Consider the following 19,177-nt stretch of genomic DNA (forward strand, 5'->3'; position numbering starts at 1 on the left):
GCCCTCAAACACTGCACAGAAGTGGTCCAGTGGTGCAAAACATTGCAGTGATCTCCTGAAGATCACCGCAGCAGCTAGCAGGGGAGAAATTCGGCACTGCTTGTTCTGTCTGATGAACACCCGCCCTGCAGACGTCCTCTGTCTGTCTAGTTATGTTCCCAGGAGGTCACGAATTGCTTTCCAGCAGTCCAGGTCCATGACTGCTCTAGCTGGGAGAAATATGGCCAATCTCATAGTGCTTCACACGTTTACTGAGGCCAGAGCTGGTTTGCAGCATTGCCAGGAGCCACGGTAGAGGACAGATTTCTGCTGCATCTTCATAAACCACCTGCCCTGACACACAACTGTATTTGCAGAAGTGGCCGAGCTGCCACCCATATGCGTAGCGTGCCATCATCATCTCGAAAACCTAGACATGTCCAAATTCAGTGTTTTATTCCACCTCTGATCTAAACACAAATTCCAGTCATGCTCGAGGTTCGGATTCCAGGAATTTCCCTGGAGAGGCAGGAACAGGCAGACTGGACATTTTGGTTCAGATCCATCTCCGATATGGAGGGGGAGAAAGGAGACACGGTCGAAACACAATGCAAGAATGTGTAAGTGTCAGCAAGTGCAAATCCACGGTCTTGCTCTGGAAATACTCACGCTTGTAAGACCCGAGCCTTGCCGTAGAAACACGGCTTTTGCCAAACTCTGGAGAATGTTTGATCTGTGCTGCAAAAAGTCACATTCTTTTTGGCATTCATATTTCAAACTTTAAAACCCTCTAAGAGCAAATATGTTCACTGTAAGGATTTACCATGGGGATAGAAATAGGAGTTTGTTTCATTTAAACACATTAATATTTTTCCCACTTGTAAAGTCAGCTTTTGGCTTCTGCAGCAGTGCAAATATCACAAACCTTTAACTCACAAGGGCCCTAAACGGAGTTTTCCCTTTGCAGCTCAGTCACATATGCAAGTTCAGGGTTTTCCAGTTACTAGCTGCCTACATTTATTTAGATATATTTGTGAAATCTGTTATCACAGGGCATATTTAAAGAATAACTTCTTTCTGACAGCAAGTGGGATAATGCCTGTATTATAGCAGAATATTACTTGCAATCACACATAAATATAGATATTTATCTAGGTCTTTCAGAAACGCACTGTGGTTTTGGGTATCTGTGATGGAGAGCAGCTTGCAAGCAACAACTGGGTGCTGCAGGCTTTCTCTCTACACCTGCCAAGCTGGTATCGAACCAGTGACCACCTAAGTGAGGAAGAGCCACATGAACCAGAAATACCCGGTCATAGCGGGGATATCAAGATAAGCCAAGCCAGGATGGGGGAGGATGGCACAGGGTCAAAGACACGTCTTCGAGGGGAGGCTGACCAACATGGTATATAACTTGGTGAATGCGCACTGCTCCAAGAAGCTCAGGGAGGCTGCTCCGATGCAACGCAGCATTAACAGACAAGGGAATAGCCAAAGGTATGACTATCTTTAAAGAGGTGACTGTGAAAGGTCTTCCCCTCACATGAGCAGAGGACTAATGGTCAACCTCAGAGGCGGAGAGCAGCAGCCTGCACACGAGGGAAGGTTATGGAGCTAGCACAAGAGGTCCCAAAGATTGGCCCAAGAACCACGGCCAACACCTACAGCGCCAAGGAGTCGCCCACAGATCTACCGTGTCGAATCCACCCAGGCACGCAAACGGACCTGGGGCCACCCACTAAAGGGGTCAGGCGAGGGCTCCACAGCTTGCACACAGGCAAGAACAGGACATGGCAAGTTCCCATCCAAGCTGCGAGGCGTTCCCTGTCCATTCCAGTCTCAGTGCTGCAACTAAAGCTGCTAAGAATAACGCTGAATATCAGATACCAGTTTTGGCCAGCCAAAGCAGGGGCTAACATTGATAAAACACTCCAACACGAGAGCCTTGAGCTGCAATCCCGATGGACAGTCAGCAACCCGCACCTCTCCGACGCAGGTCCCCACCAGCAGCCCGCGCTCAGATGGACAAACACGGGGCACACCGGCTTGTGTTCCCCACCCCCTTGCTCTGCAGCCAGTATGAGTAATATCCAAGCTGATTTTAATTTGAAAAATATCACCTTAAAAAGATGCCGGTTCCCTGCTGTGAAAATTAAAACCATCTGGATGGAGTGATTTCAAATAATTAATCTAGGTCTCCTTTGACACCGCTACTAATTAAAATATGATACCTTCCTCCCCCTTTTTAAATAAAGAATTTAAATAAAGTTTAAAGATCTAATAAAATAATGCCATAATTTAGAACTAAATGGAAGTCACCTTCCCTGCGGGCTGCAAAGGTTACGCTGGTGCTGAGATCCGTCCCAGGCTAGTGCCACAGCACCGACTCAGCAGCAGTGGATGGGCAAGCATCCAGTGCGACACTCACACCAGTAAATACACCAGCATACATAGCCCAGTGCCCCGAGGAGGCTTGCGAGCCCCAGAGATCATCCTGCACCCAATGTCTAGGAGTGGGGAGCAGAGGGAAGGAGGTTCAGCAGATGCTGTCTGCTCCCCACTGTGATCCTAGCTGCCGAAGTACAGGCTACGGCCACCCATAGGTACCTGCTTCTGAAAAATCTGAGTCTTAAGATGTTGGAAACATGTTCTTATTTCTAGGGATCCTTGACCTCCTTTCCTACAAGAGAGATCAGTGCAGCTTTAGGGTTGGGTTCATAATCTAGTTGGCTTCCAGCCTAAGTCACCCCTTACAGCTGATTCTCCTTTTTACAACAGGCATCTCCCTAAATTCTCTCGGGAGCCCAGACAGGGACCTTGGACAACACATCTAGTCAGCTAAAATCAGCTGGGATGAATCCCAGCCCTGAACGCTGCAACAAGAGTTTCTGGGGGACGGAGGCTGGCCCAGCAGAAGGGGCTACTGAGGTCTCCCACCCCACTCACACGTGGCAGGAGAAAAGCTCAGTCACCACCGATAGGATTTAAGTTCACGTAAACTGGACTTGGCTTGCTGTCTTGTCTCTATGATACAGATGCCATGGCCACAACGAAAGCGCCAGGGAAAATCTAAGAGAATTTCCATTGAGAGCTAAGGTAAAATAAGTCCCACCAAGCCGGAGCAGTGTCCCCACAGCAGTCTGCTGCTCAGGACACCTGACTTCCAGCTCCATTAGTCCCTGGATACACCATAGAGAGATTACAATCTTTTATTTTCAAAAGCCCTGCACTCTAGCCTTCAGATCAGGTATTATTGTTTAAATTCTTTGACAGCTAGATATTCTGATATATTTTCCGGGGGGGGGGGGAGAAAAGATGTCTTTAGAGGGTGAGATCTTCTGCTACATGCTTTTGCCTTATTGGCCCATTTAACCTAAACCTTCCTGAAAACTCCCACTGGAAGAGACTGGAATTCCTCACATGTCTAGGTGAGAAGGATTACATATATATGTTGAAAAGCTATCTTCCAGCTAAGAAAACATGAAGTCAGGGAGATATGTGAAGATGGCAGAAAATATGCCAAATTATCTTTCAAATATTTCCTGGGAGTGGGAGGACGGGAGCCAGAAAAGCAGGGGGAAAGAAAGGAGAAAGAGGGCACCTGAGAAGCGTAAGGTTTACATGTACCTATCACAAAATCCTAAGCGCCAGCCAGTTTCAGATAAATAAAGAGATAAAGGGGAAAACACAAGGAAGGTGCAGAAGGACTGGATACTTCGAGGCTATCCACCATTGTTTTTTGGTGTTTTGGGTTTTTTTGCAGGTAAAAATCCTGCAAAAGGAACTGCAGAGAGAAAGAAAGTACAGCTGCTTATGCTGCCCACAGGCTAAAACAGATTGCCTGGGGAAAAGGCTCTCAGAGGGGACCGAGATTTTGTTGCTTTTGTTGCACTTTTTTTCTGATGCAATTACAAAGTCGGAGAAACCAGCCTCAGCACTTGAAACCATTTCCAGTTAATGAAGAGGAAGGATGTACAGATACGCCGAGGCTGGGACCACAGCGTCTGTGATGGAGAGCGGCTTTCCAATTTAGTTACTCTGGTGCTATGAACCGAGACAAAGCGCGTTTCCATAGTTCACAGCATATATCGCATCTGATGGGAAAGTAAAATTTACTCTCTGGTAAGACTGAATCTTCCAGTGTGAACCCCAGCATGGCCAAGGGTGCTTAAAATAGTTGAAACCTGTTCAAACACGGCCTACCCCCTACCAAAACCACGTGAATCCCTTACACGACCGCAACATAGGAGAGAATGACCCTGTCTCCACTTCACATTCATGATGTAATGACGAGGGAATAATGCCAAAATTAGGTAAAGTCTGGAGGGTCTAATAAAGCCTGCAGGCTATGAACAAGTGAGGGAATCTAGGCTGCATCCTCAAGTTTTGCTTGCACACTTGTATATTCCTCCAAGCTGTATCTTTAAATAGTTATAACCCATACAACCCAACTCCCTTCTCAATTATTCAGGTGCAAATCAGGAGTAACCACCGAAATCAATAAGGCTGGTGCTCAGGAGGGCAGAGCTCTGACCCACATACCACTGCAATTAGCTCATCGAGTCTGTCTTGAGCGAGCATAGGATATGTATGTCAAATTATTAACAGGGATGGTCGTGGGGAGGAGGAGTAAGAGCAGCTCCAAGATCCAGGCTCCAGGTATTTTCTTTTTTAAGCCACGACTTTGCACAAGCAAGGGAACTACCCGGTGTTAGAGCAGGGGGACTGCTCAGGGAGCAGCGCACCCAGTCTTAACCCAGGCTTTTAAAAAAGCTGTTTCTCTAAATGAGGTTTTCTTTTAAACATCATATCTTTTACTAGGTCAGCTGATGCAGTTAGGGAAAAAGACATGATCTGGAGCGCCTAAGCCCCTCAGAGCACCAACGCATCAATATACGCCAAGTGCCAAGTCCCCCGCGGCACTTCTCCCTGCCCGATTTTGGGGCAGGAAGGGGAGCAGGACCGAGGGCTCTGTGTGAACAAAGGAAAGACTGCAGAGACAACCTGCCACCCGCCTAACAGCCTTAGTAGCTCTCAGGAACCAGACAGGTTAAATATTTGCATGGGAGACATCAGAAGAAAATCTATAATGCAGCAAAGACCTCAAAGGCACTTACACTGCAGCAACCTGATCCTGCAAATACTTTCACACAAAGGACTTCACACACATCGGAAGTCCCTCGAGTGCTGATAAAGACCCCTACGTGGCTTCAGGGTCCCGCCTCTGCCACCGGCTGCATGGTTGGACACGCTGGGAGCACAGCTTTGGACATGGAGGTGTGAGCCTCCCCCTCCCCAGCCCTCCGCAGGGCTGTCTCCGCACCCTGCCTACCTGCAACCGCCCCAAGGGCTTGATGCGATGGAGAAAAGTGCAGGATCGCAGCACTTTTAACAGAGAAACAAGGGCTAACGTTCCCTTTTCTGGCACACTCAGGGACACCTTCCTCTGGGTTTCACCTCTGCACTAGCTGATAAGAGCTTCAGTCTCCGGGAGATGCTTTCAGGCACTCTCATCTGCAAACAACCATCTAACACCGAGAAGGCATCCTGTCCCATTTCCAGGATGCTGAGCTATCTCCTCAGCGCTCACTTGGCACGTCTACACGACAGGAGGCCAAGACATGCGGAAATACCCATGTTGGTGCCAACCACGCCAGCCTGAGTACCCAGCCCAGGACAGATGTGCAAGCATGACACACTGCCGCAGCAGTTAACCCCACAGGCTGCACAGACCGAGATATTTGGGTAATAAAATATCACTCGCACACTAGCGAAACCTCCGCTATTTAAGCCTATCGCACCATTACAGTGGTCTCACCTGTAGGGATGCCCACCCAAAAAATTCCACTACCAGTTCAGCGGTGGCTAACAAAACATGCCCAGAGAACGATGCTGAGCTGCTGGTGTTCCCCGAGCATCTCAGGGACCATCTCGGGGAGAGCCTGCCTCCCCACCCTGTAGGAGATGCGTTGTTTATGCCAGAATGGCAGTATCAAGGAAAAAAGGAGATTCTGAAACAAAGAAGTACTCTGCTCAGGACTGCCCAGGCTCCTAAAGGATGACAAAGCTTCCAGACACAGCCCCTATAAACTAACTTTATTCACCACATCTTGGGAGAAGCTTAAATGAAAATCCGCTAATTTGAGGTCTTTTATCAGTCCATGCATATGAAAATTGTTTGATAGTTCAGCTGACGTAAGACCAGAATAAATACCAAGGTAGACCTTAGAGATTTTGCCCAACTTAAAGAAAAATTCAATAAATCCCTGAATCTGTGATTCTGTGAAAAACAAAAAAAATAAAAAATATCTGAGGAAAACGTGAAAATTATAAGTGTCATATCACTGGCCCAAGCTTGCACTACCCAGAGACTGGTCATCGTTTACCCACGTGAAAAATGAATGTAAAATACTGTCATTCTGACACGGAGCCATTTGCACCCATTTGTAGATCTAAGAAAACAGGATTAAGCAGTGGGGAATCAGACTTGGCCTCTTGCAGATGTTTTATACATAATTCACCATAAGAGACACTAAAAATATTTTGGCAGTTGCTTCAATGATGGTGAATAAGCTTATTTAGACAAGATTCAGCAAAACTGGAGGCGATAGGTTGTGTGCTTTAAAAACGCCTGGGCGGGGAGCGTCAGTGAACAAATTCTGCACTGAACTTTGCCACCTGCAAACTCGCAATGACTAAGAAGTAGGCTTGGAAAGAGAAACGTTAAAAATGTTAGCACAGAAATTCCTCTATCTCACCAGGGTGTCTTGCTGCCTCCAAACACAGCTCAAGTGGACAGTATTTCTACAGAGGCAGGAAAACTGCTTGACGAGCTGCCAGGCTCCGAGTCTGGAATTAGTGAAGGATGAGCCTCAAAAAAGTTCAGAAGCTCTGTTATGCTTGAAAAAGCACCTAAAATGAAAAATAAAGGGCCAAACCCTGATGTCTTTGATCATTCTCAGTTGGATAAACTCCTACTGACATAGTCAAGCCCAACAGACAAGGACCTCAGAACCTGGCCCTGAGCGCCTGGCTGAAACGCATCCAAAGCACTGGAGTCTCTTGGGTCTGGAAATAGCGTGAACCTTTCCCGTCCCGCAGAGGGTTAGAATTACCGCAAGAACAAACCCTGCTGAAGTTTTTTGACTCTTTTGTTCCCAGTCTCAGCTGAACCCAATAAAAATACTGATGTACACAAAAATAACAATAAGCGGAGAATGACAGCGATGGGAACCCCATGTACTCTTGCTTCTCCAAAGCTGCTTTATTTGTGGCCAGAAGCGTAGGACAGGCCACGTTTACTCCGAAGCACTCACCCTCCTCCCATGGGCAACCTGGTAGTTGGCTGCTCATCCTCAGCAATGAAGTACGTGTGATGTTAGCACCACCATATCCTCTTACCGAGGAGTCCCAAACCCATAAATCTCTCCCGTACGCCAACACCATGATGGTTTCATATACTCCAAAAGTTAGTCCATCCAGGTTCCGCTTGTATTTGTGAGTGCTCCAAAATGGGGCTAATCAGGAGAAATGCATAAAGCACTTGCAGTGTTAGTTGAATTAAGATTATCAGCTGGGCCTGATATACAAAGATGTTAAGTTCTACCGAGCAGGTTTCTTACTCCGTGCCAGTAAAAGTTGAAAATATGACAATTAATTTTATGGATAGGAATATAAGCATGCTCGTGCACTTTCTCAAAGGGGCTCATTGTAACCTTCCCTTCTTCCAGCAAGTGAAAAATACGCTGAAAATAAACTTGCAGGATGCTCCGGTATTTTCAATGGGATTCTTGTGGCTCTGGAACGCAGAGGAGCAGAGGCAGCAGCGCAACCTAACAGAAAAAATGTTCTGGCACATGGGGAAAATTCCTCTATGTTTTAAGATTTTAAACAGGGTTTGCTCTTACAAATGGACGCAAACACAATTTTAAAGATATCTGACTTTTTAATGCTTGTGCTGCTGAAGCTCACTTTTGCCAAATAAAAGATGACGTATTATTAAACGAAGTATAGCAAATTGTCACTCAGATAAGAATATGGGAGTGTGACTCGTTTTGGGAAAGGGTTGAAAGAGGTGGACAAGAACTGATCTTCTGTAGCACCTGGGGACACACGTCCTCTGGAACCCACTGCAGCCAAAGCGAGTCCCTTGGGTGAAGCACCTTGGAGAAGGGTCCTCTGCATCAGTCCCTTGGAAAAGGTCTCTCCGTCCAGACATAGCACAATTCTTTCAACTATTCTCAGAGCAGCAGCAACAGAAATAACAACAAATCCGATATCACATTAACTCTGCCTTTAGCACCTTTGGTTTCATATATTTATTTTTGGAAACACATTCAGCATGGGGCTTTTCTTAAATTACTACCCCCAGTCCACAGCATAGGTAAGATTATTTACTTGCCTTTTACTGCATTTTAATTGCATGAGAAGTTTTAAAAGTCTTTTTTTTTTTTTTTCCTAGAGTCATTTGGGACAAAAGGCATCTGGCACTGGGTATTTAAATAAGACCTGTCAGAACTGTAAAATTAGTTTTACGTTTTAATAAAGGTACTTTAAAAATCTCAAATATAATTCTGCATTCAAACCATAAGTGTTTGGATTAAGAAAAGGAGATCTCATGTTAAATCTTAATATAAAAAGTAAATCAAGTACAGAACTAAGCCAGTCCTCATCTGTGGCGTAATAAACAAGAGCAGCAAAGAAAAGAGGCAATCTCTCTAATAGCTTATTTTGGGGTACTCTGGGTTTAAAGAATCAGCATTGACAGTGTAAAATCCGTATTATTTTATTTGTTACTTATCCTAGTTTCAGTTTATCTAGAGACCCAGGTCACCTACAAGGCTCAGACTCAGCCCCACGTTTCCAGCCAAAATTTTCTCAGCCCTTTTCTCTCCTCCCTGCACTAGAGCATCCTCCCCTCCTCTCCCCACCCTGGAGGGGGTGGCCCCGTGACCTGCACAGGGGACGGTCCCTGGAGGCGGCGGGTGCCACACTGGCAGGTGACGCTGCTGCTGTAGGTGTCCTAACGCCTGTGCCCATCCTAACATGGATAGACAGAGCTCGTTTAGCTTGGAGGGCTCTTCAGCCAGCTCTTTAATCAGCACATAATTCACTTTAAAAATCTTCAGACATACAGACAAAGGACAAAACCCAATGGACAAACCCTCCTTCCAGCACTCGCTGCTACCCCATGCCAGGGAGCACGTCCCTCCTCCCCGCCGGGACACCCTGTTACTCTCCTATTTTATCTCCCTCTACAATCTCTGGAGCAGACAGGAGAAGGAAATTCCCCACCGCTATTTATACATAGCGGACTTGAAACATTTACAGGCAGTCCTGAGGGCCACATCTCCGTGCCAAGCCCGAGGAGCGGGGCTGCCCTTCACCTTTGCCACGGGAGGACGAGGCCACCTTAGAAACCTGCCAAGGTGGCCAAGGCACCCCACACTTGCTGCCACCACCCGAGCTCAGCCGACCACTGCTGCTGCAGGAGGAGCTGCCGGTGCCCACGACACCCCTCACCGCCAGAGACAGCGGCACGAAGGAGCCCGAGGACATGCCACACAACCCGTGGGGCAAGAGACAGCCCTTGGCAAACAACACCAAGGGCTTTATGGCCCAGCGCAGAGTTGCGGCCACCCTGGGACTGACCCATGGCAGCAGAAGGGAGTCATTTCTCCATCCGGGACCCCAAAGGAGCCGGCTAACTTGAACTAAGGAGCTTCTGTGCAAGCTCCTGGTGGGGGAAAGCAGATGGCTTTCCCTAAATCCAGGTGCCCACCAGGCCTGGCCCTCCACCGAGGTCATGAAGTGAGCAGAGACCCTTTGTAGATCAGGGGAGCGGGAAGGGAAGAGCCGCAGGTGCACGCAGGCTCAGGCCAGCCTCCCCACAGCAACTGCCATGCTGCCCTCCTCCCTGCCTCCAGCTGCCCCGACCTGGTGTTTCCCTGCAGGTCCACCTCCGGTGTGAAGAGTTAAAGCTCATCCCCCAACAGGCACGAATGAAAAGGAGACAAAAAAAGCAGGATGCTGGTGAATGACAGCAGTGGGTGGCCGATGGCCCCTGGCTGGCGCGCTCCGCATACAACAGGCACAGCCAAGTGTGTCTGGCACCAGACAATTATTTCGCTGGAGGTGTGTGAGGCGGGAGCGCCGAGAGCCATTCTCACGGCGAAGCAACCAGCCATGTCGGCTAACAAAACCGCTCGCCGGGAAGCGTCCCTCTCCTTGCTCCCATCTCCTCACCGGGGCTTGGGTTTTTCTTTTTTTTTTTTTTTTTTTTTTTCCTGTGTTGTCCTTCCTGCTGGGGCATTTGCAGCTCTGAAAAAAAAGCAGGGCAAACATCCTCAAATGGTGTATTTAGTGCTTCCCCTCGGGTTTCCGCGGCTTCCCTGCCATTCTCCTACTGGACTTGGGAGCGCAGCAGTATTTATGGGGTAGCGAGCTGACCCCTCGGCTGCGGTGGGCGAGAGTGCCTGACGTTAAGTGCTGCTAATGCGTTTTGCATTTGTGCTCGGGGGCAGGAAATCTCAACTTCCAGTGCCAAGGGGTTAATTATAATTTATATAGCAAGATCTCAGGCTGCGGGGTTTTTTTTCTCCAGCTAATTAAGAGGTACAATTACCTTTGAGAATCAAAGGGATATTTTGGTACCCAGCTCTTAGAAACAGATTACAGGCACTTAAAACACAAGGACATCTTTGCTTTTCTACGCGTGCTTAGTTTTCGATTTAGATCATTAACAAGAAACTGTCATATTCCTGATCCACCATCACAATGTACTGGAGACCACCTATGGAAGCCATTGCAATAGGGTAACATATAGCATTGCTGCTTTCCCAGTGATTACCTACATTTCCGATGACATATTTTACTGATACATCACCTGCCACGCAGGGCTCTGCCAAAACTTTCTGCTTACTAATTAGCAAAGCTTCATGATAACCTTGAGGTGGATAATACCTAAACAGACCAGTCTGTGCTCAGACTGCAAGCCCAGGCCTACTTACTCCCAAGACTAGCAGCAGGTTGATGATTATTATTGCTGTATTAGTAATAATTACTATTAAATCTTCCCAGACAGCATGGCAGCCCCTCTGCATTGCCCTCTTCTGCCCCATGGCCCAGTGCAAACGGGGGAGACCACTCGCCACGCAGGCCTTGGGAACTGGAGCCGGGGGATAATTAGCAGCACTGGTACCCAGGGTAGACACGAGCACCCAGAGTGGCTGGGCAGCTGCGGAGGCCGGCAGGCAGCACCCATGGGACCCACCTCCAGCAGCTCCAGCCGTAGGGATGTGCAGGGCAAACAGTGCTGGGCTCTGTTGGGCAGCACTGGGCAGGCTCACGCCCTGCCTGGGGCTGGGGGATCGCTGGGAGCGAGTCCGTCACCTCCTGCAGCCTCCCTCCGTCAGCTCCTTGCCTTCATGTTTGTGCAGAGGTTTAACAGTTACAGGCCTCTCTTTCTCACCACTCTCGGAGGTGTTTGCTGAGCCATTTGCAAAGGGTTAATGTAATTGAATATTCAGATATAGGGAGAGGGGGGTTTGGGCTAAAGACAGCAAGAAAAGGTTCTGGGGAACCCTTAAAGTCCTGCTCCGGGGAGTCACTAGAGTTACACATGCAATGCAGGCGGCAACCTCAGCTTGACTTGGCACAGGCTGCACAAATACATCTTCCACCATTCATTATTTTTTAGGGATGCAGTGGGCTATTACTGTCTGGGAAATTAAGCGCTTAAGTTAGAAACTGATGCTGTATAATTGTCAGCAGACCACATATGCCACAGGCTGTCACGCATCCGTACCAGCGGCCTCCACCCCGACCCAAAACACAGCTAGAAGCAGACGTGAGGCTGGCAGTGGCAACGAAGACCAACCCTTTCTCTAAAGAGGGGGTCAGCATTAGGACCAAGAGGAACATCTGTCCATGTGGGTTAGAAATGAAGCTCATGCTGCCAAAGCCAACAGAGCAGCTCAGCAACTGGTATCCAACATCAGCAACCCTCTGCCTACAGCTTGATTACATCATGGCAGGTTTATCAGGATGCCCTTTGATGTGCCAACAGCAGCAAACTTGCCATGTTGAATTTGCCGCAAAGCAGGCAGAAGCATACAAACCAAAAACACGCCGAGTGAAGCATTACTGTTAAATTAGGAGGAGATAACGCAGTCGACACCTCGGCATGGAGAGATGCTGACTGGTACCGCTCATCTCAAAGGAGCTCTGAGAAGCTCATTTAGAAACCTCACAATCAACACATCCTACAGGTATTTCCAATCTCTTGAAGCCACTCGTTGATAGGCGATTGCCAGAGAAAGGGCACATCAGTTCTCATAAGCCATTTCACGAGAACATCTACAAAACTATGCAAACTTGTACCGAGCAGAGCAGTTCCAGTACTACGGGAGTCACCAAACAGAATATTCCGTTTCACTGCAGGAGACTAAGTGCAAATCAGGAAGGCTTTCCTATGTAAAGGTTGAGCATAATCAGGGTAGAAGAGAGGACGGTATTTTTTAGTGGGTTTATTACTGTGTACAGGAAGGCGTCTCTCCCCCATGCCAGGTACGGCAACGGGTGCCGGTGCAGGCAAGAGGCTGGGAAAGGACCTGGCTCAGCACTGGAAAAAGCAAGACAGAGATTACAAAACTGTTGCTTGTAGTCCCAGCTTAAGCCACTAACCTGCATGACGTTCAGTGAAAAAGACTTGTAAATGCTTAAGCAGCAACACGACCGAGTTATATAGGAAAGAAAAAGAAAGGAAGGGCAGATCCAGAGGGAAATCCATATATACCAGCACTACCTTTCCCTACAGCTTGCTATTTATTGAAGAAGCAGCAAAAGCTCCAGTGCACTTCAGAAAACAAACGCTGACACGGAAATTCAGAGCCCTGAACCGCTTCCAACAGGGAAAATATACTGACCGCAGTCTGTTTGGAGGTCAAACAAAATCAATAGCCTTTCTCTCCAGTCTGTCTCTAAACTAAGCTTCTTTCAAAGACGTCCAGAGAAAATGGATCATCTTTTGTTGTTGTGTGTGGTTTTGGGTTGGGCTTTTTTTGTTTTGCTTTTTTTAAGTGGTCAAACATTTATACGAGTATAAGAAAGTCCTTCCTCCCTCAACATACTGAAAGGATTGTATAGAGGTCAAAACTGCCCATCAGTTTTACTACACAATAGATGAGTTATCCAGTTCTTGGGGAGGAAACCAAGCTGGAAGCTGCTTAACACTCGGTAAGAGAGGAAAAAATAAATCAACGTATTTGCTTGATCGGGGTTACGTTTAAAGCTGGTTGTCAATTAGTTCAACACAGTTTGCTGTTACAGAGCACAACAATTTAGCCCCAGGAGCTGAAGTTTGCTGCATTTCCTCAGATTCCTCCTGCTGAGAGACAGATATTGGCTGCAGCCAGGTCAGGCACCGAGGAGGAGGAGTGAGGCTGGAAGTCACAGCCGCAGAGTGGGAGCCGGTGAAAGGGAGCCTGACATCGGATACAGCAGGACTGGAAACTCCTTCCTTCCATTCAAAGTACACAGCAAACCGGATTCATGTCCAGAAAGGAGTAGAGATGATAACTGGTTATTGCACTCGTACAAAGTGTGCCTCTCCACTCTGCAGCACATACCTTTTAAGATAAACTACAGTTTATATACCTTTGTGCAGATGGTATCATCTTTACAGATGTAAGTGGGTCACTCCAAGCTGAGGGAAAGGGCAGAAGGACAAAAGTGGTAGAATGGAAAACTTTGCCTACACCCAATTTTTTAAATAATATAAATTCTTAAAAATCTCAATACAAAAATGACAAGGAGAAAAGGGAGGGACAAACCATGAAACGACACTTCCTAAGGGTCCCACTGAATCCATCCAAAGGAGAACTACTACCTTCAAAGCAACGGATCGTTGATGACTTTATCTGCCAGTTCTGTTCTGACAACCAGTGTTGAAAGACACTCACCAAATCACAAAACAATTTAGGCTGGGAAGGCTCTCCAGATGTCATCCAGCTCAACCCTCTGCTCAGAGCAGGACCATCAGGGCTAGAGACCATCGCTCCTTAGGTGTGCTCCAGCTCCCCTGCGACAGGTTGCTCTTCCCGAGAAAGCTGACATCCTTGTCTTGATTTAAGCATACCTAAGGGTGCGCGCTCACTGCGTCAGAGATGTAGCTGGAGAGGGACAGACACATCTGCAGCTGACTGGGGCCCCAGCACCAGCGAAACTGCGAACAGACCTCAGCAGGAGTGAGCTGCCCATGGCCATGACCATGAGCCTCTGCCATCCCTGCAGCCATAGTCCATGGAGCCACACTGATTCACGTTTACCTAACGGGCGTCCCACACCGCTGATGTTTCCTGCTGTTGGTACCTATACTAGCTATATTAAAGCTACTATATGTCTCTACCTCCCTTTCCGAGCGCAGCGCACACGCAGCACGCCAGCACCGGCAGCGACACGCATCCTGACTCATCCGCCGCCCTGCACTCACATATGCCGCAGGAAGAAGGGTTTGTTCCACCAGCCGCCGTAAAGGGCACCTCATTTCTGAGCGAACATATTTAGCATCTTCTAATTAGGATCTTAGCTTCTTCTCGTGCCCACACAGGTCTAATAGTTCCAGCACTAGAAAATCCTGGCAAAGCTCAAAACAGGTTACAGCAATGGCGATCGTCAAATGCTCACCCAAACTCATTATGGTTGCAAGAACAATCAAGGCTAGTAGCTAGAAACAAAAGTGCAGTTTCTTTGCAATGCTTGTTTTCTCCCCTCCTCCAGTCCTCCCAGGTCGAACAATTTACCTGGTGACTACACAGCTCTTATATTTGCTTGTTAGCACCCCCAAATTAGTAGGTGTAAAGTCAATATCCTTTTGCCTGTTTACTCCTAATGAGTCACCAGTCAGAAACTTAACTTGAAAAAAACCGGTTACAAATGAGGATGCAGATGCAGAAGCAAATGAAATAAAGGCAAGAATCACCGCTGAGCAAATGTCGCACAAAGGCAAGGGGCTGGGCACACCACGCAGCACCCTACCATTGTCACCGGCTAAAATCTAACAGCTTTGATTTGCCTCCCACCGGCTAAAATGGTTTGAAATGCAAGGTCTTAACAAAGGTGCAAGACACAGGAGGAATGGGAGGCACTGCTGAGCGCTTAATCTCCTTTCAGTCTCACACAGGAGTTCCAGGAATGGCTCTGCTGAAGTCGGTGGAGTTTCATGAGCGTAGGAAAGAGGATAATCAGGCCTCATTTGTAACAGAGATCCAGCCCTCTGATCCCTCCATGCAACCCGCAGAAACGTTATTTGGGATTTATACTGAAGTTGCCTTTAGGCAAGCTGCTTTGCTGCTGGAACCTGGGACAACATCACTGATACATGGGGAGCATGGACACACTGGGAGCCTCATGAGTGTCCCTGGCCGAGTGTTGAGGCCATTTGGACAATAGGTTTTTTGGATTTATCTGGTGTTTACATGCCATCCTATTCTTAGCCCTTCCCTGCTGTTCTCCACACTGAGGTCTTCACCACCTCCAGCAGCTGTGGGTGATGTCCCCTGCTGCTAGAGCCCCCCTCTCACATCCCACCACCCATTTCCTCTCCTGCTTGTCCTTCCAAAAGTACTTGAGAACATCAGGTAGAAACCAAACCATACCAGCCGCGCCAACTTGAAGCCAGGATCCCAAGCGTATATTGCCTACCATATGCTCAAATGCCAATGGCTTGCGTCACCATCGTGCTGCTCAGGCGCAACATCTGCTCCTCCTCCGTGCCACCAGCTCAGCTCTTGGATGAGGAACAGAAGTAGCCGAGCAGCGTCAGAGAACAAGGACTCCTCTCCACGGCGCTACCTGGGGCCAGATCCTTCCAGCCAGCACAGCTGCCATCCAGTTGTGATCGCTGGGAAACTGCTTGTTGGAGAAGACCCAAAACTTGTTACAGCTAGCAGAAGGCAGGGTCACGGCAGATGGTAGGATTTTTTTCTTACTGCTTTGGGAAGAAAGGCGCCCTTTTTGGCAGCTATGAATGCAGAGGAGGAGAAGGCCTTTTAGAAACTCATTTCAGCTCTCAAACGAGGGTAAAATAAATCTGAGCACTACCCAGTGATTCTTCAAGCTCAACCACTCCAGGTAGCATCAGCAAAGGACAGGCACATCCCCAAAGCAACTACAGCAGAAGTCAGGGACGCAAAGCTCAAGAGACATTTAGAAGGTCTCAGCTCCTACGTCACCATAAAAGCATGAATTGTCTGTTACGGGCATTCAGAAAATACTTAAAATTCATCAGGGACCAAAGCGTGCGCTATTTATTGCTGGCACAGCTCATTAAAAGGGATGCTCACAGAGCGCAGCCACGCAACCATCTTCCTCCAACCCCAATACCCTCTTCTCTTCCTCACAGTAAGAAAAACAGGGTTTTTTTTACTGGGCCTTCTCACTCCCTTTACTTCCAGCTCGCCTTCCCTTTCTTGCGAGCGCTGAGACCGCAGACGCTCTACACGTGTTCTCCTCTGCATCCGACTGGCAGGCAGTCTGGAAAATGCCAGTATTGGAACGGCCTGAATTCAGCGGTTTCTGAATGCTGATCGGACACTATTTCGTTCAAGCCACAGATAGTCATTTTTGGGGGGTATTTTCAGCTCACTTTTTGGACTCTTCCAGATTTCCAAGCGTCACGCATCAGCAATTTCTCCTCTTCGGAGCTTCGTTATTTTTCACCTTTCCGCTGAGCCTGAGGCTCGGTGCCGTTTTGTAGGGGACCGGGCTCTTCCCTCCTCTTCCAGACGGCCACGCAATGCTACTGGCGTTGTTAATGTTTGCTGTGCTCCACCTCACAGCTGCGGAAATTCCTGACTATCTGGTTTTTAAAAGAGCTGAGGTGAAATCCGAGCGATTAAAGTGCCTTATTTTTTTATAAAGTTTAACACATTTCTTGAGGAAACCCCAACCTAAAAACAGGAATGGTCTCACAGCATCTGAAAACACCAAATAATTACTTCTAACCAGGATACCAATGTGGTCTCCATTACCACCGTCTCTTTAGCATCTCTCCATTCGCAATGCTTTTATCCTGACAGCACACCTACGAGGCGAGGGAACGGTGCAACCCTTGTCTTGGAGATGTGCGAGGGACACACGAGGAGATTGAGAGGATGAAATTCGTGCCACTTCGCTATACGTGAGGAGCAAAGATCCTTCCCTCTCCACTGTCTAGGGGGTCCAGCCTCAGTGTCCCACCACCTGGGCAAAGTGGAGTGTGGGAGATGCTCCAGCTGAGCGACTTGGCTAACACCACCAACATTAAGTCTCCAGCAGAGCAAGCTACTGACTTTAGGTCTCTCAAACGGCAACCTAATGAGATCCCACGTTATCTTCAAGCAGAAGCGTGCTCTTTACACACCAAGTTTTGAATTTCCCATCCTGTCTTTAATTAGGCATGTTCTTAACAGGGTTATTGACATTTTTCATCTCCTCCAAAAGTTTCTTATGAAGGACGAATCTCAGCGGCCACTTGACAACGCGCATGGTAATGTACACCAAAGCCAAAATTTACAAGACAGTTTGTCGACGATGTTTTCCTTCCTCCCTCTCCAAAGTAAAAGCAATTAAAAAACCCTTTCAGAAATGCAGACTAGCCTATTCGCAGGATACTTTTAAGTGCATCCCAAGAACCGACTTGAATTCGTGGCTGGCCAAATGCTTAGATACGGGGAAGCCTCAGATACCACAACACAAGGCTTGATAACAGACACTAACATAAAACAAGCACAATAAACTCAAAGGAGCTCTCTCAGCATTTGCGCACAGAATCACTCATGGCCTAGAAATATATTTAAAATTATGCAAACTTCTTCCAGAACTTCGTCATAGAATCATAGAATGGTTTGGGTTGGAAGGGACCTTAAAGATCATCTCCCAGTATCCACCTGGCAGTCCCCAGGTACAAATTTCAGGTAGAAGTAGTCTTTGTACTAATATGCACAGTGCGTTTGCAGTCACAGAGGAGAAAGGGAAGCCTTAACTTTGTTTCTGTGTTATTTCATCACAGTCAGGGAAGAACATTTAGCGAAGCAGCTGCTGGAGCTTCATGGGAAAAAAACGTAATCACAGCAAGGCAGGAACAGATAATATCATATTGACCTGTCTTCGGGGTCTGGCATTCACATTTTCATAAAGTGTCTTGGAAGATAAATCACTATACTAATAATATTTGTATTGATTATCTAAACTGAAGCAGCAATCGACTCCATTGTCTCACTTCCTCTTAAATTGCTCACAGATGGGATCCTATTTCCTATTCTGCATTTCTAATGGAAACACTTAAATCACGGCACAGAATTATATACACACACAAACTGTTAAAAAAAAACCCTTTTATGACTTGCATGAAAATAAAGATTTTTCACTTTGTAGCTCACTTTGCACTCCACGCAGAAATTAAAAATGACAAATTATCAGCAGGCCTCTAAATTACTTCTCCTCGTTATTTCTGGGTCCCTAATATTTACTGACAGACAGGCCCTATGTTTTCCGAACCCTGATCAGTGATTACGGAGACCTGAAGTGTGGACACAGAGCTAAAAGGTGAGGGTTTTTTTCCGTGAAAGTCAAGGCTCTTTAAGCTATCTCAAGGTCCAGAAGTAGGGAAATCAAAAATCAGTGCAGTATCAGAGGAAAAATAAACAACAGCTTCTGCTGTTACTGCAGGTACAAAACAGGCACCGCTGCAGAAAGAGCTGAACTTCAGGTGTGAAGCTGGCTGCAGTGGGAGTTTGGGGTAGCAGCTACCAAAACCAAAAGTAAAGGAAATTGGCAACAAATACATTGTTTGAAATAGGTTTGTCACAAATCAAAAAGCAAAAGGCTTGGATTTTTCCTCCCGAACTTCTCATCCCGCCCAAGCAGAGCTTTCCCCTACCCTGGCACAGGCGCAGAATACGGCAGAATAAAAAAAAAAAAATAAAAATGTCTTAAATGTACAGATGGTTCGTATAAGATGCCTACAGCGCATTTCAAATGGCTGCCGAACCTTTCCGAGTCGCCTGGAAGGTGAGGACGGCCGAGGCTCCTCGCTGCCCGGCGCAGCCTGGGAGCTCCAGCGCCAGCGCCAGCTCCAGCCGCCCCACGCGTGGTTCAACAAAGCAGCGAGCCGGCCGCAGCGCTTCGGCTCATCCCCATGCCTCTTTTCAAAGGAAAA

General features: G+C 47.5%; 1 protein-coding gene across 1 annotated transcript in view; it reads right to left on the reverse strand.

Moving 5' to 3' along the window:
* Positions 1-19,177, reverse strand: part of FGF18 (fibroblast growth factor 18) — a 73,169-nt gene that overhangs the window by 19,560 nt on the left and 34,432 nt on the right. The gene's annotated exons all lie outside the window — the stretch shown is intronic.

The sequence above is a fragment of the Gymnogyps californianus genome, chromosome 14 (genome assembly GCF_018139145.2).
Source record: "Gymnogyps californianus isolate 813 chromosome 14, ASM1813914v2, whole genome shotgun sequence".
NCBI classification, from domain to species: domain Eukaryota; kingdom Metazoa; phylum Chordata; class Aves; order Accipitriformes; family Cathartidae; genus Gymnogyps; species Gymnogyps californianus.